This window comes from Acinonyx jubatus, chromosome B1, assembly GCF_027475565.1.
Source record: "Acinonyx jubatus isolate Ajub_Pintada_27869175 chromosome B1, VMU_Ajub_asm_v1.0, whole genome shotgun sequence".
NCBI classification, from domain to species: Eukaryota; Metazoa; Chordata; class Mammalia; order Carnivora; family Felidae; genus Acinonyx; species Acinonyx jubatus.
Window position 1 is genome coordinate 190,281,669 of NC_069382.1, and position 25,488 is coordinate 190,307,156.

The 25,488-nt window shown below is 43.1% G+C and overlaps 1 protein-coding gene across 2 annotated transcripts in view; it reads right to left on the reverse strand.

Moving 5' to 3' along the window:
• Positions 1-25,488, reverse strand: part of C1QTNF7 (C1q and TNF related 7) — a 106,021-nt gene that overhangs the window by 17,680 nt on the left and 62,853 nt on the right. The gene's annotated exons all lie outside the window — the stretch shown is intronic.

The following is a 25,488-nucleotide window of genomic DNA, read 5'->3' on the forward strand; positions in this document are numbered from 1 at the left end:
ATTAGATTTTTAAAATTATTTTTCATCTCAGATAACTCCTTATTAACTGTATCTTCTCGGACATCTTTCCAGAGAGAACTAGCCTTTGAAATTTTCTCCTAGAGCATTCAGAGCTCTGATGGGGCTACAGCTTGTTAGTGACTATTTCACTCAGCTTTTCTCATGCTTATTTTAGAGACAATGGTGAAAGTGATGGGTAAAATAATATGCTGAAGCTTATTTCATTAGCTTAGAGTAAAAAAATCATATTCAGTTTTTTCCTGTCAGTCATTCCAAGGCCAAGGTCTTCCTCTGCCTTGCCTATGCAGAGAAGTTTTTCCTCTCAGCTTGTGCTTTTGTTTTCCTGTATCCTTGACTCACTTTTCAACTGAAGTCTGTTCAATCTAGACCAATCCAATCGATATCCACAGAGCATCTAACAATGTGTTGGTTCAGATCTCAAAGAAAGGGTTCAAGTTTGTAGTTTTGCCAATTTCCTCGGTGTATAAACACTCCCACGGTGAGGGTGCATATATTTTTCTGAATTAGCATTTTCATATTCTTTGGTTAGATACCCAGTGGTGGAATGATGGGATCATGTGGTATTTTTAATTTTTTTAAGAACCTCCATACTGTTTTCCACAGTGGCTTAACCAATTCACATTTTTACCAACAATGAACGAGCATTCCTTTTTCTCCAAATCCTTGCCAACACTTGTTACTTCCTGTCTTTTTGATGTTAGCCATTCTGACAGGTACAAGGTGGTATCTCATTATGGTTTTGATTTGCATTTCCTTGATGATTAGTGATTTAAAACAACAACAACAACAACAACAACACAACAAACTTCCAATCATGGCCTATTTCAAGCCACCAACCTGACCTTGACTAAATGCAGCGTTGGGAAGATATTTGCAGAACTGGCTATTATTATTAAAAAAAAGTTCTAGCTGATATATAATGAGCACTTACAGACTAAGACATTACATCAATACTTCTTTTAATCTTCATGATAACCTCTTGAGGTGAATAATTTCATCCTCCTCCTTTTATAGATGAAGAATGTAGGCAGTCTAATCCACAGTTGGCTCACCCAACCACATTACACCATATACCTCCCTGGGTATTGCTAACTTTAGGTCAGGTTTCTGCATCCAAAGAGCTTTCAATCAGGTGGAATGACCATCTGACTCCTCCTCCCCAAAGCACTAGATTCTGTCCAGAATCTAATCTCTTTCTAGTCACAGTGCCTTGCTTATTTCATCTTCTCTGGCTTACAAGTTCCTGATAACTATGTCTTCCCCATGCCTCTTTCTTCACCTGCTCACGTTTTTCATCCTTATACATTGCTTTGTCCAGAAAGTCTCCTTGATGCTCCAGAAAGTTTCCCTGATTCTCCCCATCAGGTACAGCCTCTCCTTCCCGGGAGCTCTCCTGGCACATTATTTAGATCTCTCTTATGCATCTTAGCTCATGGATTCTCAATGAGATCTATTGAATCAGCATACCAGCAGATCAGTTCTAAGCATTTATATTTTTCAACAGCTCCATGAGTAATTCTGATGGATAGCCAGGTTTTGGGAATCTTTGCCTGATCTTCTATTGTTCGAATGATGCTCTGTCTGTTAGTCCTTCTAAACCAGGGTGTTTTAATGATACAAATCTGGTCTTCTTTCATATTGTTTTTCTATTCATTACCTCGTCACATATTTATTTAAAAAATTTTTTAAAAACGTTTATTTTTGAGAGGCAGAAAGAGAGACAGAGCACGAGTGGGGGAGGGGCAGAGAGAGAGGGAGGCACAGAATCCGAAGCAGGCTCCAGGCTCTGAGCTGTCAGCACAGAGCCCAACACAGAGCTCAAACTCACAAACAGTGAGATCATGACCTGAGCTGAGGTCGGACGCTCAACCGACTGAGCCACCCAGGTGCCCCCGATTACCTCATCACATATTTATTGAGCTGTTACTATATGCTAGACATTGAATGCTTGGTCTTGGTATTCAAGGGAGAGTAAACACAGAGCCCTTATAGAGGAAAAGTCTACTGGAAAAGACAGACATTCATCAAATACTCACAGAACTATGTTTAACAGGATGACTTATCATCTTGGAGTTTCAGATGAGGACCCAAAGTAGGGAATAAATGGGCAATCGGTTCCCACACATCCACTTAAGACTTGCCAAAAATAGCTGGACCAGCATCCACTTTCAGTGCACATAAGAGAAAACTAGAAGTTCAAAAATGATTAATGGTTGAAGACAGCCTTCAAGGTAGGGAGATAATAGCTGATAAGAAAGTGCTGAGGAGCTCTCCCCTCCTTTCTGATAAGGGAGGTAAGAGAAGAGTGACACCAACTTTCCAACCAAGTGGTGAGGATCCCAAAAGATCACTGATAATGTGAAAGGTGCCTGCAAGAAAGAAGCTATTTATTCTCCAGTTGGATGTTTAGCTAAACTGTGAAACTGAAAGCTTTGCAGCTTTCGTGGGATCAGAGACATGTGATAAACAAGTTGTGGGGGAGCTTGGCCCACCCCTGGAGCTTGATGTCTTATGTGATCATAGAAACCAGAGAACTCTAGTTCTGTTAAGGCAGAAGGCCATCAGAGAAGAGATCCAGTAGAGGGGTAGCCATTGGAGAGGCAAAGAGCCTCTCCTTGCCTTCTCAAGAGGCAGATGGTGCTGAGGGTGCAGGTGGGGTTGGCCATTAGATGGGACCTTAAGCCAGGATAGAGTCCTCCTAGGGTGAGGAAGCCAGTAAGAAGCCAGCAGCTACATACAGAACCTGACGCTGGCGCAGGGCAATGCAAAATACCAACCAAGGAGTGATTCATCCATTCAGGGAACTCTATACTATGGAGGTCTTTCAGAAAGCTTCTACCGGCCCTGGGAATATGTTCAACTAGAGAGAGCTGGCCTTTGAAGACTTGGGGCAGAGCCATGTGTGCCAGGAGAGAACCATGCAAATAGCATGTATTGAGTAAAAATACTTTGTTTTTTTTTTTAAATATGAAATTTATTGTCAAATTGGTTTCTACACAACACCCAGTCCTCATCCCAACAGGTGCCCTCCTCAATACCCATCACCCACCCTCCCCTCCCTCCCACCCCCCATCGACCCTCAGTTTGTTCTCAGTTTTTAAGAGTCTCTTATGCTTTGGCTCCCCCCTTCTCTAACTTTTTTTCCCCTTCCCCTCCCCATGGTCTTCTGTTAAGTTTCTCAGGATCCACATAAGAGTGAAAACATATGGTATCTGTCTTTCTCTATATGACTTATTTCACTTAGCATAACACTCTCCAGTTCCATCCATGTTGCTACAAAAGGCCATACTTCATTCTTTCTCATTGCCAAGTAGTATTCCATTGTGAATATAAACCACAATTTCTTTATCCATTCATCAGCTGATGGACATTTAGGCTCTTTCCATAGTTTGGCTATTGTTGAAAGTGCTGCTATAAACACTGGAGTACAAGTGCCCCTGTGCATCAGCACTCCTGTATCCCTCGGGTAAATTCCTAGCAGTGCTATTGCTGGGTCATGGGGGAGATCTATTTTTAATTTTTTGAGGAACCTCCACACTGTTTTCCAGAACGGCTGCACCGGTTTGCATTCCCACCAACAGTGCAACAGCATTCCCATTTCTCCACATCCCTGCCAGAATCTATAGTTTCCTATTTGTTCATTTTAGGCAGACTGACTGGCATGAGGTGATATCTCAAAATACTTTGATCATGTTTTTCTACTTCTCTTACCCTGTGGTCTGACTCTAGGCATGTGTGAAGCAGAAGCAGGGGTAGGAGATGGAGGAAAAGCGGAAAACCCGTAGTATATCCTGAACTGAAGGCACAGAAAGGGAACAAACTGTGTTTTGGATGTGAGGTGAAAGTTATTCTTTAGATTGGTCTTTTTAATATCTGAAAAGGAGTCACAATTAAATAATGAAACTGGGTCATGTAACTGAAAGTGACGAGAAAGTTAATGAATTTGCCTGCAGTGACATGAAAGGACGAGGAAGAAAGATCCAAACACATTTGATTGGAAGACGTGATGGGAGAAGTATGAAGTTGTTTCGGAATTTTATCATATTAAGGACAGATGAGGTAATTTGATAAGTTCAGTAAACTCTGGAAACCATTCTGAAGGGTGTTACAGGCGTGTTTAGCAGGAGACATAGCCGAGAGTATGGATCAGGGAGGGCATCTGACCTGAAATATGAAACAGGAGCAGACAATAGCCAGGAAGAGAGGTGAGAAAACGCTTCCATGTGCAGGGATTGCCATGTGCAAAGGTCCTGGCGTATAAGAAGGCCATTGAGAAAGAACAAAGGAGAGCATGAGCCTGGAAGGGGGATGGCTCTGCTGCCCATGGAAGGTTCTGGGCTTTGTCCTGGGGAGTGGTAGGAACCCTTGAAGGACTATGGGCAAGGTTTTGTGGGTCAGGCTGTCAACTTTCCTTTAGCCCTGATAGGTTACAACAATGAAGATGGTGTACATTAAGGAGATGCCTATTGGCACTTTCTGGGCTTTTCAAGGTGAGTTCAACAAGCCATAAAGACTCAGTGTAGTTTCTTTCTTTCTTTTCTTTTTTTAAAGCTTATTTATTTATTTATTTATTTATTGAGAGAGAGAAAGAGAGAGAGAGAGAGAGAGAGAGAGAGAGAGAGAATCCCAAGCAGGCTCCACATTGTCAGCGCAGAGCCTGATGCAGGGCTTGAACTCACAAACTGTAAGATCATGGTCTGAGCCGAAATCAAGTCAGATGCTCAACCGACGGAGCCACCCAGCTGCCAGTTCAGTGTGATTTATGAACTCAGTCTGCTTTCACTGTAGGGAAAGAAGTGTGCTCTTGTGAGAAAAGTAGTTTGCATGTTTAAAAATAAGGCAGTTCACTCACTCATTGAACGAACAAATGTTATTGACTCCTTCTGTGTGCCAGGTGGTGTCCCTGGCCCCGGGGGGATAGGAGTTGAAAGAGGAAGACAGGATCCTGATGTGCACGGAGCTCACATTCCAGCAAGAATTTCATGCCATCAGGGAAGGAAGAACCCCCAGAGGGCAACAGCCTGATTTTTCCATTTTATAGACCAGAAAACAGATGCAGGGAGAAGTGACTTGCCCAAAGGTCACAATAACACACGATGTTAGAACTTGCATTCCTGTATCACTTCCAGGAGTCACTCCTCACACAGCATGGCCTGTCATCAAGCCCTCATTCTTGACTTCACATGGAGGAGACACTGCAAAATTCTTTATATATATAAATATCCCTCATTGTGGATAAATTGAGAATTAACAAACAGTACTATCCCAGGCCATAATACTTGATCCCCCCCTTATGTTCAAAATATCACTTCTCGTATTGTAAATCATAAGAAAATGTTTAAAAATTGCAGAAAATTTCATATACAATGAGGTCCCCTGCACCCAGCATCCCACAGCAAGTTACGCAAGGGGAATAATATTGTGTCCCCGGTGCCCCCGTTCACTTAAGGTCCCTTCCCCCTCTCCCCCATTCCTGCATTTTGTGTGTTGTGAAGCAAACTCCACCCATCATATCATTTATTCCATAACTAGTTCAGAAAACCTAGCAATTTTTATCATCTTGGATAATAAGTGACAGAGCGATTGACACCCTGCAGCTCCATCGTCCCTTGAGGCCTCTTTAAGCAAAAAACGAGCATACTTTAGATAAGTCAAAAATGTCTGGAAAGCACTTTACTCACAGACTGCCATATTGTGCCGTGAAGTTCTGAAATGTAATTTTATGGGGCTGTCAAGCTTCTTCAGCGAAGTTTTCAAAGTGCACGGGAAGCTCTCCCATGACTTGTTACAAAAATTCCAAGAAGAGGCGGGTTCATGGAAGGCCTGACCCTATGATGGTTGGGAGGGGGAACCCTGGGACGGAAAACCACACACAGCACGTCCAGCATGAGTGGTGCTGGTGCTGGGTGCTCCAGTGTTCGGCTGTCACTAACACAACCTGTCAAACCGTCCTGAGATTGTTGAAGAGACACTAGAGAGCCGGTGCTATTTTTAAAAGGTAATCTAAGAATGTCGGAATGTGAAGGCCAACGGGGTGATGAGTTGCTTTGGAGACTTAAGAGTCAACCGACCGGCGTAGAATGGGGTGCGTCTGCCCTGGAGCAGGTCTCTGCAAGGCTGGGCACAGCAGCTTCCATGCCCACCGTGGGGCAGTCGAACCAGAAGGGCCAGGGGGGAACTTGGGCATGACCTCCAGGTGGACAGCCCATCTCAGTGTGTTTGCTTCACTACCTCTATGCCTCTGGGCTAGGCGGACTTCAATTTGCATACTTTCTTGAGACCTATCAGGCATGTGAGAGACGCTGTATCTTTGTGTGTGTGTGTATGTGTGTGTGTGTTCTTTTTAAAAACAACATTGAGATATGGTCCACGTATGACATTATATTAGTTTCAGGTGCACAGCGTAGTGATGCAGTAGATGTACATATTGTGAAGTGGTCACACAGTCTAGTTGGCATCCCTTACCACCCTTAGTTACAAATGATTTTTTTCATGTGCTGAGAACTTTTAAGATTTATTCTCTTCGCAACTTTTAGGTCTGCGAGGCAGTGTGCGCTCTAGTCACCATGCTGTACATGACACCCCTGGGACTTATTTATTTTATAACTGAAAGTTTGCACCCCTTGGCCTCCTACACCCATGCCACCCACCCAACCCTACTCCCAGCCTGGGAAACCACCAATCTGATGTCTATAGTAGGAGTTGTTTTTTTTTTTTTTTTTTTTTTTTAATATTTATTTAATTTTGGAAGAGCACAAGTGAGGGAGGGGCAGTGAGAGGGGACAGAAGATCCAAAGCGGGCTCTGCATGGATAGGCTGACAGCACAGAGCCTGATGTAGGGCTCGAACTCACCAACAGCAAGATCATGACCTGAGCCGAAGTCCAGCTCCACCAACTGAGCCACCAGGTGCCCCAGGTTTTGTTTTTGTTTTTAGATTCCACATGTAAGTGAGATCATACGGCACTTGTCTCTCTCCGTCTGACTTATTTCACTTGACATCATGCCCATCCATGTTGTGGCAAAGGGCAGGATTTCCTTCTTTTTTATGGCTGAATAATTTTCCATTGTATATACATACCACATTTTCTCTATCCATTCGTCCATCGATGGACACTTAAGGTTGTTTCTGAGATGCCGCATCTTTGAATGATGAAAAATAAAAAAATAGTTACCATTCATCAAGCGTTTATTGGGGTGAGGCACTGTCCTAAGCACTTTACATGTACTTCTTGTTTATTCTTTACCACGAGCCAGTGAGGTAGCTGCTTGGATTTCCTCATGGTGGGCAAGGGGACGGAGGTTAGGGGAAGATTGTCTTTGCAGCCGTGGCGATGGCCATGGCTCACTAGCGTTGCTGGTAAGGGGCAGAGCTGGACTCCAAAACCCTCCTGTTCCCCACACCGACAGCCTCCAGTCAGGCAATGCCTGAAGCCTCCCATTTTTTTCTACTAGGAAGCTTTCCTGCCCCTCTGCCTTTCTTTGAATCTCTGCCAAAAAGCAAGTGATGGTGGCCGACTCCCTTGCTATAGCAAGTTCAGAGTACATAGTCTTTCCTTGCTCTCATCTGGTTAATCTTCACTTATTTCCACAATGTGGATGCCCATCATCTTTTGCTTTATTTCTCAATTTGTCTGGAGTTCTGGAAGGGAAGAGGGACCCCAGTAAACGTGAAAAGCCAATGCTTCCTTTTAACGGGTTTGCAATCTCCGAGGGGAATTCAGGCTTCTGTACATGAGTTATGACTGATACAGATATACAGGTATAAGAATACACACCTTATAATGTGCTCATATGGGTCAAGAGCCCTGTCTTACTCATCTTTGTGCTACCCCCACGCAGCCAAGGGCTAGAATGTAGAGGTGCAGCATATACTGATGGGTTAATGACTAATGCCAATTAGATGTCAGAGTATTCAATGCTGATTGGCTTCTGGAGGTAACCACTGACCAGTATGTTTCAACAGCCATGTGAGGAGCTCTCCTGTTCCCTGTCTCTCCCCTGACCTCTTGCAACAGTCTCTGACCTGCTCTCTCTGGCCTTGCAGTTTTGTGCCTTCACGTCCAAGCTCTTGCGTGCTACAAAAGTGAACCCAAACAATGGACATTTGCTAATATTGCTGGCATTAGCCCCACTGCTCTGACTCTTGCAGCTTGGGCTGTGTTCTTTGATGAACTATCTGTCCTCTGTTCTCTGTGTCCACTTTGTTTGCACCTGAAAAGCATCCAAAGGCCCATGTTGGTTGCAGGGAGGCCAGAGGCAACATGGCCATTTACTGATGAAGCCTCTCTATCCTGAGGCCGTTGAGAGTCTCTGTGTGACATTATCTAGGCAGAAAAAGAGTGATGATGGTGGTGATAATAATACAATAGCTCACATTTATTGAAAACCCCTAAACTCACTTCTTTTGGGGCATCTCAGTTGTATTCCAACTCCTGGGTGTTACTAAATGTCTACCCAGATAAGGAAGACCCTTGTTCTCTGCTTTTCTTCTTGCTGAAAACATTTGGGGCATTCTTGGAGGAGACCAGTGGACATGAGCCAGTCTCAGAGTCCAGAGTGACAATAGACCCAACAGAGACAAAGATTTAGCAGCAGGTGGTAACACTTGCACATACAGACCCTGCCAGCCAAAACAACATTCTCACTGACTCCATCCCAGTGGATGGAAATCCAATGGTGACTCATAGTGTGCTTGGGAAGAAAGCTGAGGAGAGTGGTTTTGGCAAAGAAAAGACAAAATAAATGGAATGTTACCACAGTCTAAATTAGCAGGACTCTCCCCATCTTCTCTCTTCCCACTGACATTTCTTTGTGGCAGCAGGCAGAGTAAGACCACTGGTTTTGAAAGTTAAAGTCTTCTTTGCCCCACCATGTGCCCTTGGGCAATTTGCATCGCCTGTCTAAACCTTACTTTTCTCTTCCATAAATTAAAAATCGAAAACTGCTCAAACCAGGGATGCTTGTTAAGATTAATGAAGTAATGCATCTCATTGACGGGCATTCGTGCTACGCAAGAAATGTTGGTTTCTGTTGATGAAAGGAGAAGCAATTTTAAGTCAGAGACCTTCCTTCTTTTTTTTTTATTTTTTTTAAAAATATTTTTTAAATATTCTTTTAAAATATTTAGAATTTACCTTCTTGCTGGTGCTGGGAAATGCATTTCTTTGGTGGCACCCCTTCTGGGCTCTAGATCTGGGTTTTTGGAATAACCTCATGTATGTGGTTAGAAAAACTGCCCAAGGAAATAACTTCTAAGCAATTTCTTAAGACTTGAAAGCTGATGTCAGGTATCTGGAAAAATAGGTGTGAGCTGGGGTAGAGTAAGCTTTCCAAGCAGAGCTAATAGCTTGAGGAAAAGCCTGGCACTGGGACAGCACAGGATACCTTGGAGAAACTAGGAGAAAGTTGGCGGGGAGCAGAAGACTGTGAAAAGACACCAGTGAGAAATACAGGCAGAGAGGGAGCCGAGGCTGATCACAGGAATGGAGAGGCCATTGTGGATCTAGTGAAGAGTAGGATTGGGAGTGACAGGACCATACATACAGTTTACAAAGGTCTCTTAGGGGCGCCTGGGTGCCTAAGTCAGTTAAGCATCAGACTTCGGCTCAGGTCATGATCTCATAGTTCATCAGTTCAAGCCCTGTGATGGGTTCTGCGCTGCCAGCATGGAGCCTGCTTGGGATTATCTGTCTCCCTCTCCCTGCCCCTCCCTCTCGCTACTACCCCCTCCCCTCCCTCAAAAATAAACCTTTAAAGAAGAAAAGGTCTCTTGGACTGCCATGTCAAGAAGGATTGAGGAAGGCAAGAATGAAGGGCTATGGTAGACAGCACCCCTGAGCAAGGAAAGGTAAGAAAACCATCCAACCACGGATCATGTTTGTAATAGAACCGGTGACAGGCTTGGTTTGTTCATTTTTTGTTTGGCCGTGTGGGTGTGTGTTTGCGTGTGTGTGTGATTTCCTTCTAATAGGTTTTCCTATTCATAATTTGCAAAGTTTTCATCAAAATACATGTATTCTATTTAACCTCAGAATTTATTTTCTATGCTCTGGATGCTGAGTGTAACTGTCATACAGAATTACCCATATTTTATTTTACATATGTGCTCATTAAAGAAAACTTGTAGGGGCTCCTGGGTGGCTCAGTCGGTTAAGCGTCCGAGTTTGGCTCAGGTCACAGTCTCACAGTGAGTTCGGGCCCTACATCGGGCTCTGTGCTGACAGCTCAGAGCTTGGAGTCTGCTTCGGATTCTGTGTCTCCCTCTCTCTCTCTCTACCCCCTCCCCCATTTGCACTCTGTCTCTTTCTCTCTCAAAAATAAATAAATAAATAAATAAATAAATTAATTAATTAATTAAATAAAAACTTAAAAACTTAAAAAAAAAACCTTGTAGAAGAGGAAAAGGTGGAAAAATAAAAGTAACGAAACTACAGTTCTATTTTTCAAATAACCGCTGTTACCATTTTAGTTTATTCTTCCATTATTTTTTGTTCTGTGTGTGTGTGCGTGCACGTGCATAGACCTTTTGTGCAGAGATGTGTAATATTATCTGTCACTGTTGCTGCTTGCTTTTTCTTTCTTTCTTTGTAATTGAAATATATCTGGCACCCAACATTGTGCAAATTTGAGGTGTAAAACACGTTGATTTGATATATGTTTGTATTATAATATGATTGCCATTGTAGCCATAGTTAGCTTTTTAAGAATCTACATATAAGTGATAACATATAGTATTTGTTTTTCTCTGCCTGACTTATCTCACTTACTATAATGTTGTCACAAACGACAGGATTTCCTTCTTTCTCATGGCTGAATAATATTCTATGATATATACCACATCTTTATCCATTCAACTGGTAATGGGCACTTAGGCGGTTTCCATATCATGGTTATGGTGAATAATATAGCAATAAATAGTGTAGTGCAGATATCTCTTCTACATCCTGTTTTCTTTTCCTTTGGGTATATACCCACAGAAGTGGGCTTGCTAGATCACCAGCTTACTTTTTCTTTAACCTAATATTATATAATAAGCATTTCTCCTCTGTTATTCTTTGGAACCATTAATGGCCAAACAATATTCATCAAGTAGTTGTACCATAATTTATTTAATCTCTTTCCCCTTGTGATTGGACAATTAAGCTATTTCCATTTTTTCCTGTTATAAATGAGATTACATTGAAAACTTTTGTGCATAAGCCTTTACCCCTATTTAGGATTATTTCCTTGGGATAGATTCCCAGAAATGGAATTACTGGGTCAAAAGATTTGGATGTTTTATGTCTCTCTTGGTACATGCTGCCAAACGGCTTTCCAAAAGGTTGTGTGAATTTACACTACCCTATTCCTGTATGAAAACAAAATCTAGGGGAATGCGAACTCCCCAACAGTTAGGCGTCCTCAGTCCCTGGAACACAGACAGGGTCACAGAATCTTTGATTTGGAAGTAAGTTTAAAGGCCAGCAAAGCTCACCTCTACTGATGCTTGATCATAGCAGTATGTTTTGTGGAGAGGACATTGAGCCTTGTTCCTCAGTGGTATTGACAATTGTACCGTCTCTGGGCTGGGTGGTCCCAAATTCCCTACACAGCTCCTGCCAGGGGTTGAGCCCTGGTCATTTGTAATTTCACAGAACTAGAGCCATGCTGGGTGCATAGTGGATGCTCAGCCAACCTTGGCAGATGGGATATAGGTGATGAGACACAATGCCTGGGTTGAAGTCATCTTGTTGTCCCCCTGAAAGGACAGCTCTATCAGGACACCAGAGTTGCCTCTGGTCTGGCCAGGTCTCGAGGGCTTCAGAGACTACTTTAGTTCTAGGGGTCAAGGAAGGCCACACTAAGGACGGGACATTTAAAGAGATTCCTGAGGATGACTTAGCTTGGTGAAGACAGGAGTGGAGTCCTCCAGGAAGGGAGAAAAGCCTACGTGAAGGTTCTGAGGCAGGAGAGGGCGTTGGGAATTCTAGCAATGAAAGGAGAGTGGGTTGGGGCTTAAAAAGGGCAAAGTGGCCTATAACAGAGGCAGTCAGAGAAATAGATGAGATCAAATGACTTCAGGGCTTGAAGAGTTTAGATTGTATCATAGGAGCCACCGAGTGGGGGAAACTGTCATCTTTGTTATTCTTATAATGATTCTCTGGCTGTGCTGTGGACAGTGGATGAGAGAGGGCCAGGCAGGGGAGATGAATGACCAACCGGGAGACTGAGGCAGCCAGTTGGGCACCGTGGGGGCAGGGGATACAGAGAGGAAGGGAGAGATTTTAAACGTACTTTTGTTTAAGTCTTGATGGATCAGACATCGTGTCCTGTGGGAGCCCCTCTGGCCTTGTAACACTAGCTAGCTCTGGAGCACCCTGTCTCTGGCCTACAGCCCCCCAGCCTGTTATCACACCGGTGGTGGTTTTCACGTCATCTTGTCTGCTTTCTCTGGACGGCGAGTTACCGATTGTTCACTGTTGTGCCCACTGTTGCACTCCTGCCACATGGCAGGTACTTGATAAATGATTTGAAAATGTGTTGAATTGGTCACTTCCCTGTGTGCCAGGCACCGCACAGAGTCACTGTGCACTGTTTCGCGCGCTACACTCAGCAACCCCGAATGAAGTGGTTGATATTTCATCCCCATTTTATAGAAGAGGACACAAAGGCATGAAGGGCCCGTTGCCTTTATCACACTCACGTAACTATGATGCGTTAAAGCGTGGCTGGAATCCACGTTTTTTGGTGCCAAAGACCATGCGCAGGATCACCCAGCGGCCTTCCTGCCCACACCATCCACCAGGCTTACACATTAGGGAAGCGGGGCTCTTGCTCGGATCATCACCAAGTAAGAAATGCTGGCCCAATGCAGCAGGCAGAAAGTAGGTGTACATGGAACTCAACCCGACTTAGACAGCGTAGACATACAACGGAATATTGTTGAGCTATGAAAAAAGAATGAAGTACGGGTACATGTCACAACATGGAAGAACCTTGACAACATTATTCTAAGTGAGGGAAGCTAGACACAAAAAGCCACGTTTTATATGTGTCCCTTTGTATGAAAGATCTAGAATAGGTAAGTCTGTAGTGACAGGAACGGATTGGTAGTTGCCAAGGGTTGGAGGTGGGGGCGTAAGAAATGGAAAGTGACTGCTTAACGGTTACAGGGGCTTTCTTTTGGCAAGAAGAAAACATTTTGGAGCTTGCTAGAGCTGGTGGCTGTGCTAGTGTAATGCACTGAATGCCACGAATTGTTTACTTTAAGATGGTGAATTTTATACCATGTTAAGTTTCACCTCCATAAAAAATAATGCATAGAAATGCAATGTACTAGCTCCAGGCTAGTGGTTAACTGAAGAGTAAGGAAAGGGTCAGAATGGAGCCTTAGCTAAACCTACAACTTTTTATTTTCTGTAAAGATAAATAAATTTTTTATTTCCTTATAAAAGATCAGAAATGTGAAACCCTAGCATTATTTGTGTTAATGGTGGAGTGCTTCCATATAGAGAAGGGGAGCTAAGGCAAATCAGAACGCCGTAGCTCAGCATGAAGGCGGAGTTGGCCAAGTTTCAGCCTAATTCTCCATCCACTAAAGCCTCTGACTTTAACATAAAGGGAGAGACTTCAAGGTCATTAGATTCAGATGCCGTGTGTGTGGCCACAGTTCCCATCTTAAAATGAATGCAATGTCAATGTGAGATCTGACAAACTACAAGTATCAGCTTCCCATAATTAGTCTCTCTTCCCTCAGATGGAGAAGTTGTCTGAGACACAAGAGCACAGTGGGTGGAGGGCTGAAGCTTCCCAGTGGAGGCTCCATCAAATGTCATGGGAAGAGTGGGTGCATCAACAGAGTAGCTGCACAGGCTTGCAGGGCGATGGAGTCCAAGCATTAATACTTACTGAGAGGCCCCAGGACTCCGCCTGGGCTGTACCACTGTGCACATGTCCATGTGTCTAACTTCTAGAATCACCACTTGGATGGGTTGTGTTTGCCTCCATTTTGTAGCTGAGAAAATGGAGGCTCAGGTGAGGAACCTGCCCAAGGTCACAGAGGGAACGAGACAGCTGGGATTCCAACCCTGTCTGTGCCAGAGCCTGTGTTCATTGCAATGCCTCCCACCCAAGAACAGAGCCTGTACATAGAAGTTGCTGGATAAGCACTTGTTTAATAAATAAACAAATGGTAGCAGAACAAAATAGTTTTTAATGGCCAAACGGTTTGGCAAAGATACACAGAATTCAAACCAGCTCAGGGGCAGGCATGTTCATAGGCTGTACAAATACAAAGTGGTACAACCTTTTAGGGCTGAAAAATTCATATTGACAAATACATACGAAGAGTCTGAAAATTACGCCACCCTTTGTCTCGACACTTTTATGGTTTAATTTGAAGAAAATTTTTAAGAATGTAGGCAAAGCTATATGTATAATGATGGTCTTTTTTGGTTATAAATTATTTCTTCTACAGTTATAGATTAGTTAAGTCAATGGGACATCAACAAAAGGACTATTTTGCAGCCACTAAAATGTATGTTCTACAGGAACATTTAATGACAAAGGCAAATATTTATTATATGTTAATTAAGGGGAAAAAATAGGCTGCCAAATAGTGTCTCCAGTGTTGGAACATTCATTTTGGCTTTAAAAAATAATATATGTATCACGAAGATGAGAAGCCTCAATACCAAAATGCTAATGTGGCTTTATTGCTTTGTGGAGGGGTTATGAGTGATTTCTAGTTTCAACTTTCATTTCTGTTGTGGTTTCCACATTTCCATGAGAGCCAATGAGCATATCCCTTCTGGTTTTAAAAAGTGAACAAATGAATGCTACATCAAAACAAAACAAACTGAGTCTACCCACCCAATGGACAGGATCATGTACAGATAGAAGAAATGTCTTTTCTCTCATAGAAATAAAACATTGATAACGTAAGAGATTATTTGTGGATATTTATCTCAGTGTGTTTTCTTTTCCTCCTCTATTTTCCCTCTCCCTCCCTCCCTCCTTCCTTCTTTCCTTTCCTTTTCTTTCCTTTCATTTCCTTTCCTTTTGTTTCCTTTCTTTCCCTTCCCTTCCCTTCCCTTCCCTTCCCTTCCCTTCCCTTCCCTTCCCTTCCCTTTCCTTTCCCTCTTCAATGTACAATTTTAGTTCCTTCTCTTCCTGGTGCTAGATTTAAACATTTGATTAAAGTCCCAAATTCTCTTCTTCTACACTTTCTCATTGAGGAATTTGAGAGCAAAGCGTCTTGGATTTTAGACATCTGGGAATGGCCAAGATTTTGGATTGGTTTTGTGAGAAGATGTATTTGTTCAGTTGAGCAAGTGTGAAGCAAAAGCTTTCAGCGTGTCTATTAATCTTAGTGGTCTGAGTGATGTAAGGGTATGCTCACTCATGTTTTATGATGTTTGGTTTCATAAAAATGTGTTGGTTTCAAGGCATTGGCCCCTGTTCTCTGTTGACTGGGAACAAATTTGGAGTATGGAAGGCATCTTGAATTTTTTCCCAAACCTAGTTTGTTTTTTAATCATCAACTGGAACTCTGTGATGGTTATGACTAACACATTTGTGAGTTCATGAAAACATTTATTTTAATAGAAAAAATCCCAATAGAACAGAACTAGAACGAGAGTGCCCTACACGGGGTTTTGCCAAAAGGCTCCTGCTGGATGGTTTTAGGGATAGATTCAGATGGCTGTTGATGCTTACCAAGCTGGGAAGAAATGGGTGCACCTCCATTTAGGTCACAGATAGTAAAAGGTAACAAAAGGAGTTTCTGGTTGAGTTGGGGAAATGAAGCCTGAATTATAGTAGCTGTGACATGGGATGAATTCTCTTTGTATTACACCAGAGTTGAAGTTGATAATGTGCCCAATGGCATAAAATTAGTGCCCTCAAGAGACAAGTTAGAGCATTCTATCAAGCTTCAGAACTTTGAGATGGCACTGGGCAATGCTTATGTTGTAATGTTCAGTGAAAAAGTCCCAACTTAGAAAAGTATGTATAGGATTTTGTAAAGAGAAAAATATAAATAAAGAAAAACCAGTCTACATTAAAAGAAAAACAGAAAAATATCACAAAATGTTTCCTGCTTTTTCACAATCATGGACTATGTTGGTTGTTCTCCACCCTTCTCTATTTTCTGAAATTCTTAATGATCATGCACTATTTTTATGATAAAAGACTCATTCATCCAACATGCAGGTGCCAATCACCAAGGTTAGAGATTCAAAGATTATTTAGCCAATTATCTGCCACAAAAAAGCTTATAGCACTCTGAGGAAGAGAGAGAACTAGATAAGAGGTGAACCGTTGCCATGAAGGAGGTATATTTGAGGCCAAAGTGTGAATCAAAAAAGTAATGGTATTATATTTACAAGCAGGATCAAAATTTAAAAATGATTAAGTGCGTATGACCATAATGTCAGGGTCCTGTCTGCATGAAAGAACATGATCTCTCTCTGTCTAGGTTGTTCCGTCTAGTTATGTGTATTTAGACAGAGGGGCTGACAGAGGGGCATAGCAGTGTTGGGGTTGGGGCTTTGCAACTGGTCAATTTGGGAAATGTCATGAATCTGTTCCTCTGAATCCTTGTCTCCACCAGCAGAGGTTGTAACTTCACTGATGTAGCTCTTGAATTCTATAATATTAATGTGTGGTTACCTTGCCCCCTCGGATCATATACTTTAGATGGACAATCTTCCTTTTTAATTTTAACAGTCACTGAAGGATATCCCTTTTAGCAGGAAGTAGAGTAATAAAGAGCTCAACAAATTAGTTAGAAATCACTTTCCAGAAAGAGAACACGGGCTTCGGATTGGGTCTCAAGGGGTTTTCTAAAGAGATAGTGCATTAACTTGGACTTCAGAGATGTTTGCTTTGGCTGTTCCAGAGACTTTTTGGGGTGTTTGTTACTTTTCAGTATCTCATCCTCTTTGTGAGTGGTTGAGTTTGCTCACATTGGTTATCTCCAGGTCAAAGAAGTGTTATTCGTTTGTTACATAAACAGTTATTTAGTGTCTACTATGTGCCTGGCCTGTTCTCAGAGCCGGGGTGACCCCAGTCAGCAACAGGCAGGATTCTTACCTATGAGGAGAGATACATAACAAACATGTGGACAAGCAAATGAATAAGGAAATCAGTGCTAAATGCTATTCAGGGGGTGGTAGTGGAGGGGTTCTGTGCACATGGCTGGTGTGGTTCGTTTTGATCAGTGTTGTCACCAGTTGCCTGGGCAGGGTGGGTACCTGGGCTTTGGCGTCACAGTCACCTGGGTCCTAACCATAAGCCTGGTGCCCACCAGTGTTGCTAGCTGTGTGACATCGGGATGGTTACATAACTAATCTGAGCCTCTCAGCTCTGTGTTGGGGACAAAGAAACTCCCTGTCAGTTGTGTTATGATGATGAATTGGATTAAGTGAAGGATGTGGATCATATCAGCTGCTCAGAAACAGAAGGGTTGACACACATTCTTTTAATGCTGTCTCCATCTTGATGGCTGGTTCTGCCAGGATCCCTGAGATTCTAAGCCTGACAGCTTTTCCTTTGTGTATCGTCTCCAAGAAAATAGCTCTGCAGGTACACTTGTGGTTTTCCAAGCTGTCTTTTAGCTTTAGTTACTTCTCAGGTGTGGTAAACTGAGTAATGGCCACCCAAAGATGTCCACATCCTAACCCCCAGCACCTGTTAATATGCTACCTTACTTGGAAAAGGGGCCTCGCAGATGTGATGAAGTTATGAGTCTTGCGAGAGGGAGAGCATCCTGCATTATCCGGGTGCAACCCCTGACGACAAATCAAGGGTCCTTACTAGAGGGAAGCAGGAGGGTCGGTGTTATAGAGAGAAGCTGATGTAAGGATGGAACTGGAGGGAAACAGTGAGAGAAGGAGCTGCCATCTGATGGCTCTGAAGGTGGGGAAATCAACAAAGAACATAGCCTCTAGAAAAGAAAAGGCAAGGGAACCGCTTCTCCCCTAGAGCCTCCGAGAGGAACACAGCCCTGTGAACCCTTTTATTTTATTTTTAATTAAAATTAAAAAAATTTTTTTTAGTTATTTTTGAGAGAGAGAGAGAGAGAGAGAGAGAGAGAGAGCAAGACAGAACGAGTGGGAGTGGGGCAGGGAGACAGAGGAAGACACAGAATCCGAAGCAGGCTCCAGGCTCTGAGCTCTCAGCACAGAGCCTGACGTGGGGCTTGAACCCATGAACTATGAGATCATGACCTGAGCTGAAGTCAGATGCTTAACAGAGGAGCCACCTAGGCAACCCCTGTGAACCCTTTCAGACTTCTCACCTCCAGAGCTGTAGGGTAAGAACTATGCTGATTAAAGCCACCAAATTTGTGGTCATCTGAGTAGCACTAGGAAACAAATACAGGTGAAACCGGGAGACCCTGCCTGAGCCCCAGGCAACATGAGAGTAGGGGTCTCTGGGGCTGCTCAACATAATGATTTCTAAAGCCAGCATACCTAGACTTGCAGCCCACTTCACCATCTAACTGTGATCTTGAGAAAACTCCAGTCTCTGTGCCTCAGTGTGCCTTCTATAAAATGGGCTGAAAGCTAACATACATTATGGATATAATTAGTACATTGGCACGTGGTAAGTGCTCAATAAATAGAAGTTGTTATTAATAGAAACAAGTTCTTACTGAAATGAATTCCTGTTTTTCCGGAATAGTGGAGAATGATTAGAGCGCTGGCATCCAGGTGTTGGTAGGAGCTCACCAGATAGCTGTTGAGCAGTGTCCGAGGATTGTTTTAGTGTATGTGTTCATTTCCACGGACTTTTTTTTTTTTTCAGTGAGGCCAAGGGCAGTTTCCTTCCCTTTCTGCTCACATGCGGACAGTGAGATTCAAACGGGGTGACAGCACTTATGCTCCTCAAAGCTCTGTGTTGTCTCCTGCTTGAAATTCAAAACTCATGTTGCAGCTGTAACAGCCAAATAAAATGTGGCCCAGTGAACTTTTTGCAGTTCTGTTCGTCTCTGGTAGATCACGGGGTGCTTGTTTCTGCTATGCAAAAAAGTCACTCCCCTGATAATTCTGAAGACCAGAGAAGGAGTTTGTTCACATGAAATCGTTATTTTTCTGAGTTTATCCAGTTAGGATAATACTGTTCTCTAATGTGATTTCATATTTGAAAAACAGAAGACTTACCACTTGTGTGAATTTAGCTTAAGGAAATAGTTTTTAATTCAGTAGAAATATCTACATACAAAAATTCTCATTGCAGCATTATTAAAAACAGCAAAAAAAATGGAATAAACGGAAATGTTAGACAGTAGGGGGACTGTTAAATATATTGTGGTCTAGTCACTCAGTGGAATATTTTGTAGCTAGTTGAAAGGGTGGCTATAATGACCTTGTCATTATAGGGAAAATATTTGCAATGTACTGATAGGAGAAAAATCGAGACAAAATGGTGTTTGGTGTGAATAAAATGCTTATGATGATTCTAACTCACACATCAATAGCCTAGCAGAAAATATAACAAAACGCCAACATCTCTTGGGTTCACGCAATGGAATTGTGAACTTTTTTCTCCTATTTTCCAAACATTTAGTGATATAGCTATTTACATATTTAAGGAAAAAAATTACCTAAAAAACCATAAAGCAATAAACCAGAGCTTCACGACAGCGTGGAAGATGTGCAAGAAAATCATGAATGCACACATTTTCAAGTCAAATGAAAATGCACAAGGGGTTCTCATTTCCTAGATTAGGGCTGATTGCAGGAACCCCGTGGTGAGAAATCTTGGCTATTAGCACTTAGCAGGGCATGCGGAGACCATTCTAACACATCAGCTTTCTTGCTCTAAGTCGGCTGATTGGGCTTCAGGAAACAAAGAAAAGTTTTGCTCTCCAAAACAATTCAGTTCTGATTAGATCAGTAACCTCCATTCCAGCTCAGGGGCTCCGGAGAAAAGAAAGAAAATCTATCATTTACAGAGGCCTGCTATGTGCCAGGCTCTGTGCTGGGTGCTTTAAGTTTATCGTCTCCATTCATCCTCAACGCGTCTGTGAAGTAGGTTCGATTGTACGGACTTAACAGAAAAGATGCTCAGAAAAGTGAACGCTAATTGGTTGGGGCAGAAGCAGGTTCAGACTTTGGGCTGTCTGGGTGCCACAGCTTGTTACCTCAGACAGGACGCTAGCTTACGAGGCTGCCCAGAGACCCTCCATCTGATTTGGTATAATGCTCTGTTTTTCAGGGACCCAACAGTGTCTCTCCCTAGATTAATCACTCCCTACCATGGCTGTGCATGGGGAATTGTTAAGTGTAGTTTAGTTTTAAATAGGCAGGACACCACGGTGTTTGAAAAGTCCATATAATAAAAAGCATATACAGTGAAAATAAGTCTTCTATATCCACCTGTCATTCCCCAGTTTGTCTTCCTTGAGAAGACCGTTGTAAAGGGAGAACACTAATAAATATAGGTCTTGGGGACCCATTCTCAAGTTTTAATGATCTAGAATCTCCTAAGTTTGCCCCGGAGGCTGGACTTTTAACAAGCATCCCAGATAATTTGGATGCAGGGTCTGGGGCCAAGGACCACTGCTCCAGTGATACAGTTATACAATTCAGTAAAAAATAGCAAATTCACGCTGCATATGTCAACTATTTCAGTTCATACAGCCTTGCGGGAATATAGGTGTTTGAGAAAACAGGTTCAACTTTTCTTGGTTTTACAGACTTTTATTTTTCACGTTCTGGAGGCAGAACGTCCTGGAGGCAGGACTTCTTGGCAGAAGTCCAACATCAAGGTGCAGGCCAGTTCAGTTCCTGGTAAGAACCTCTTCCTGGCTTACAGGCGGCCACTTCTTGTCACATCTTCACATGATGGGGAGAGAGCTCCGGTCTCTCTTCCTCTCCTTATAATGACACTAGTCCCATCATGGGAGCCTCACTCTCATGACCTCATCTCAACCTTCTTACCTCCAAAAGACCCACCTCTAATACCTTCATATTGGCAGGTAAAAGCTTCAACAGGTGGATTTTAGTGGGGATACAATATTTAGTCTATAACTTTGGGTCTAGTCTGCTCTGCCATGTCGAGCTGAAAGATCTTGTCAAGTTATTATGATTGTCAGCCTTTAATTTCTTCATCTATAAGGTAAGCTGATTGGACCAGCTCAAGGGTATCCAAAGTCTCCCCTGGGAAACCTAGAGCATTCTTTGGGGCTGAGGTGGAGGACTGAGTAGGCAGGTTTCTATCTCAGTAGGCTAGCCCTCCCCTACCTGCCACAGCTCATTATTCAGCAAGAGCAACTCTCTCTTATCTATCTATCTATCTATCTATCTATCTATCTATCTATCTGACATCTATCTATCTATCTATCTATCTATCTATCTATTTATCTATCTATGTAACATCTATCTATCGATCTAACATCTATCAATCAATCTGACATCTATCTATTTATCTATCTAATATCTATCTATCTATCTATCTATCTATCTATCTATCTATCTTTTTAGGATTAAACTCCAGACTGTTTAGATTTCGCCAGCTTTTCCCATAATGCTCTTTGTCTTTTCCAGGATCCAATCCAAGACACCACGTTGCATTTAGTGTCCTATCTGATTCTGCCTCTGATTAAAATTTTATTCAAATCAATGGTCTGGAATAACAGCAGAAAGAAATGTTTGCTGTCCACCAGGTTAACTGCTGGCTAGTTGTCTTCCACTTGTATGACTTGAGGCTGACAGTACGTATGAGGATTGACTGTGATGTAAGGAAACAAACACGGTCTTTGGGGACAGGCCAAGTGGGTCTAACTTTTGCTCTCAGGAGGATATTGGATGGTTCACTGAGCCTCCTTGAACTTCAGGATCCTCATCCGTAAAATGGGAGAGTAATGCCTAATTTGCACGTTCTGAAGTTAAAGTGAGTTTGGTGAGGCACAACCATAAGAGGCATTCTGCCAGTGGTGGCCCTTCCCTGGGTTCATATGGTGTCACTGGCTGTCAAGTTAAAAGGCACCTATGCCTCCTCATGGTGTACCATTGGTGTGGCCATCCAGGGGCTTGTCCCCATGCCCCGCTGAACCTCTTAAACATTTCCGTGTGCCTGGAATAGTATTTAACAGCAGCCTGTTCTCCTGCTCAAGAAAAAAAAAAAACCATCTGATATCTAATGTTTTGATCGTACTGTTGAGATGGGATTTAAAACATGATTCCTAATTCAGTTGTTCCAAAGTGGAAAAAGATTACATAATTAGTACACGTTAATCATAGAAAAATTAGGTTATATGGATAAACAAAAGGAAGAAAATAGAAATCAGCTGTAATCATCAGACCACCCAGAAATAACCTTGTTATCATTTTGGGATCTACATCTGGAAAGATACACATTCTCTTCCTCTCTCTTTCTAAAACCATTCTATACATTACTTTCTTTGGAATCATATTGTCATTTACTCTATATGTACTCACATTTCCATATTATAAAATCTAATTCTGGATTGTAATTTTTAAACTGCATTATACGGATGTATTGAAACTGTCTTAACTAATTCCCTATTGTTGAATGGCTTAGTGGTTTCAATTTCTGCTTTTGCCAATAACATTGCAATTATACACATCCCTCTAGCAAAATCTGTGTGCACCATTCTCCAATTTGGAAGTCTGAAGCTGGCAGCTGTCATACAGGGCCCACACCCTCTTTTTCTCTTACTTCCCTTTGCAGATTCCCCTGTACTGTCTGTGCACGCATGTGCCCTGCTGTGCACGCACGTGCCCTGCTGTGCACGTGTGGGTACAGTCTGGGCACGCGTGATTACCATCTGGGCATCTGTGGGTACTGTCCGTGCACGTGGGTGCACTGTCTGGGCATGCGTGGGTTCCTGGGGGAGACTGTGTGCTCCTTTGAGGGCAGTGAGCATATGCTCTCTTCCTTTCCTCCTCTCCAGTATGTAACCCTGTAGCCCTCTGTGCATTTCTACTCTCAGCCCGTTACCCCGAACTTGCTTCGCCATTGCTTGTTCTGCTTGGATATTTGATGTTTGTGTTCTTAACTCTGGTCCATATCCTCGCTCATTCGAGAGAGACCTGCTGAGACCTTCCGATGTGCAAAGTGTTGATCCAGTAGCTGGGAAAGAGGGCAAATGAGACAGAAAGTGGCCGTGCCCTCGGGGAGCGGCATTGGAGAGGGGTAGGCAGACCTCAAGCCAGGGAACACAGGCAGGGGTGGTTTCAAATAGCCATACATGGTAGGAGGACAAGAAAGCAAGTAGGAGGATGGGGAGTCTCCAGGAGGGGCTCAGAGGAAGTTTCTCTGGGGAAACCACTCATGGGCAGAGATCTGGATGGGGCAAAGGTGTGGCCTGTGACTGGGGCAGGGGACCAGCAGCCCCTTGTAGAGGAGTAGCCATGCTAAGGAGGCTTGCGCAGGAACAATCGGGCTGTTCCCAGGACAGCAGGAGAGACAGAGGGTGAGGGCTTGGGAGACAAGCCCTGAGGGGCGGGACAGGGGCTACACTGCTGGCCATGGGGAGGAGGTTAAATTTTATTTGATGTTCAGTTTATTTGAAGGCAGTGGGAGAGGAGCATGATCTGGTTTTCTTTTTTTTTTCTTTAGAATTTTATTTTTTTAAGGTTATTTATTTATTTTGAGAGAGAGGCTGAGTGAGGGAGGGGCAGAGAGAGAGAGAGAGAGAAAGAGGGGGGGAGAAAGAGAGAATCCCAAGCAGGCTCTGCATCATCAGTGCAGAGCCCTACGTGGGGCTTGAACTCACAACCCATGAGATCATGACCTGAGCTGAAATTAAGAGTCAGACACTTAACTGACTGAGCCACCCGGGTGCCCCTGGTTTTCATTTTAAAAAGATCACTCGGCTCAAATTTTATCCTAAACCACAATTTTTATCCAGATGATAAACGCTCAGGAGGGAGAGTGATAACTCCTGAACAGATATTGGCCAGGAGGAAGGAACATGGTTTTCTGAGTTTTCATTGCCTGAGCCTTCCAGGTTTCTCCTTGTGGCAGATTCTGTTATTAAATCAATATCCAGGAATTGTAGGATCACTATGCTGTGCACCTGAAACTAACGTAAGATTGCATGTCAACTCTACTTCAGTAATTATAATTAAAATCGATATCCATTCCCCCTCTATCTTTTTATTTAGTCGATTTTATTTATAGCTTTTTAAGAAATATTTCAGAGCATTACACAATTACATTTTCTCATTTTCTGACCTGCAAACAGATACCTTAAATGGAAATACTTTTTAAAAATTATCAAATAAGGTACATCCAAAATGCAACCCCCTCATCTTTGCTGCCAGAATTCTGATTTTTGTCAGGCGCCAACATACGGCTCCCTCCCAGCCTCCTTTGCAGGTAGCCTTGGGAAGCATGTGACCCAATTCTAGCCAATCAGGTATAAGAAAACACTGCCTGGAGAATTCTGGAAAGGCTTCTGCTTTCCCCACAAGAGACGCAATTGGCACATCCCCACCTCCTCCTCTGCCTGTGACTAGAACAGAGGTGATGTCTCAAGCACAGAGCCATCTCGTTCTCATTCGACAAGCATGAGAAGGAAAGATAACACGTTAAGGAGGACAAGGTGGGAAGAGAGAAACAGCCTGGGTCTCTGATGGCTTGAATGAGCAGCTGAACCATGAATGCCAGCAACCCCCTGACTTTTTTGTTTATGGGAAAGAGGAAACTCCCCCACCAGTTGAAGCTGCTGTTCCTTAGGTACCCTGCTGATTGTGGCCAAAGCCTTCCTAACTGATACATTTATCACCTTGGCGAAGTAAAACCAACTCCATTAGTAATTCTACAGAATCTTACGCAAATCGTTAAAGTTTTGAGTAAGTCATGGTGTGTTAAAATTGAAACAATCGCCAAACCTAACTTGGGAAACTTGTGCTTGTGGATTCGAGCTCATGATCTCGACGTTACAGACGTGCTATTAAATTGCGATGTGATGTAAAGACGCTTTCTACCGTGCTGTGCAGACATCCTTTACCTGAGAGATGAGCCATGCTGGAGGCTTTCTTTCTCTCTCAGACTATTTAGTCCTCATTAAGGGTCACACGACACCCTTACTCCAGCCAGTCTGGTTCTGACTGCCATTTTAATTTTTTTTTTTTAACGTTTATTTATTTTTGAGACAGAGAGAGACAGAGCATGAACGGGGGAGGGTCAGAGAGAGAGGGAGACACAGAATCTGAAACAGGCTCCAGGCTCTGAGCTGTCAGCACAGAGCCCGATGCCGGGCTCGAACTCACGGACCGCGAGATCGTGACCTGAGCTGAAGTTGGACGCTTAACCGACTGAGCCACCCAGGCTCCCCATCTGACTGCCATTTTAAAGTCCTAAGTGCACATCTGAGATCAGGAAGCACGCTATTTCAGTGATGCTGGTCACTGATGCATGCAAACGCCTGAGTTTGAGACATTCCTGTTCCCTGATGAAATTACTGAGGGGTGTGGTCTCCCTGGCATAATCCTTTTAAAATACAATT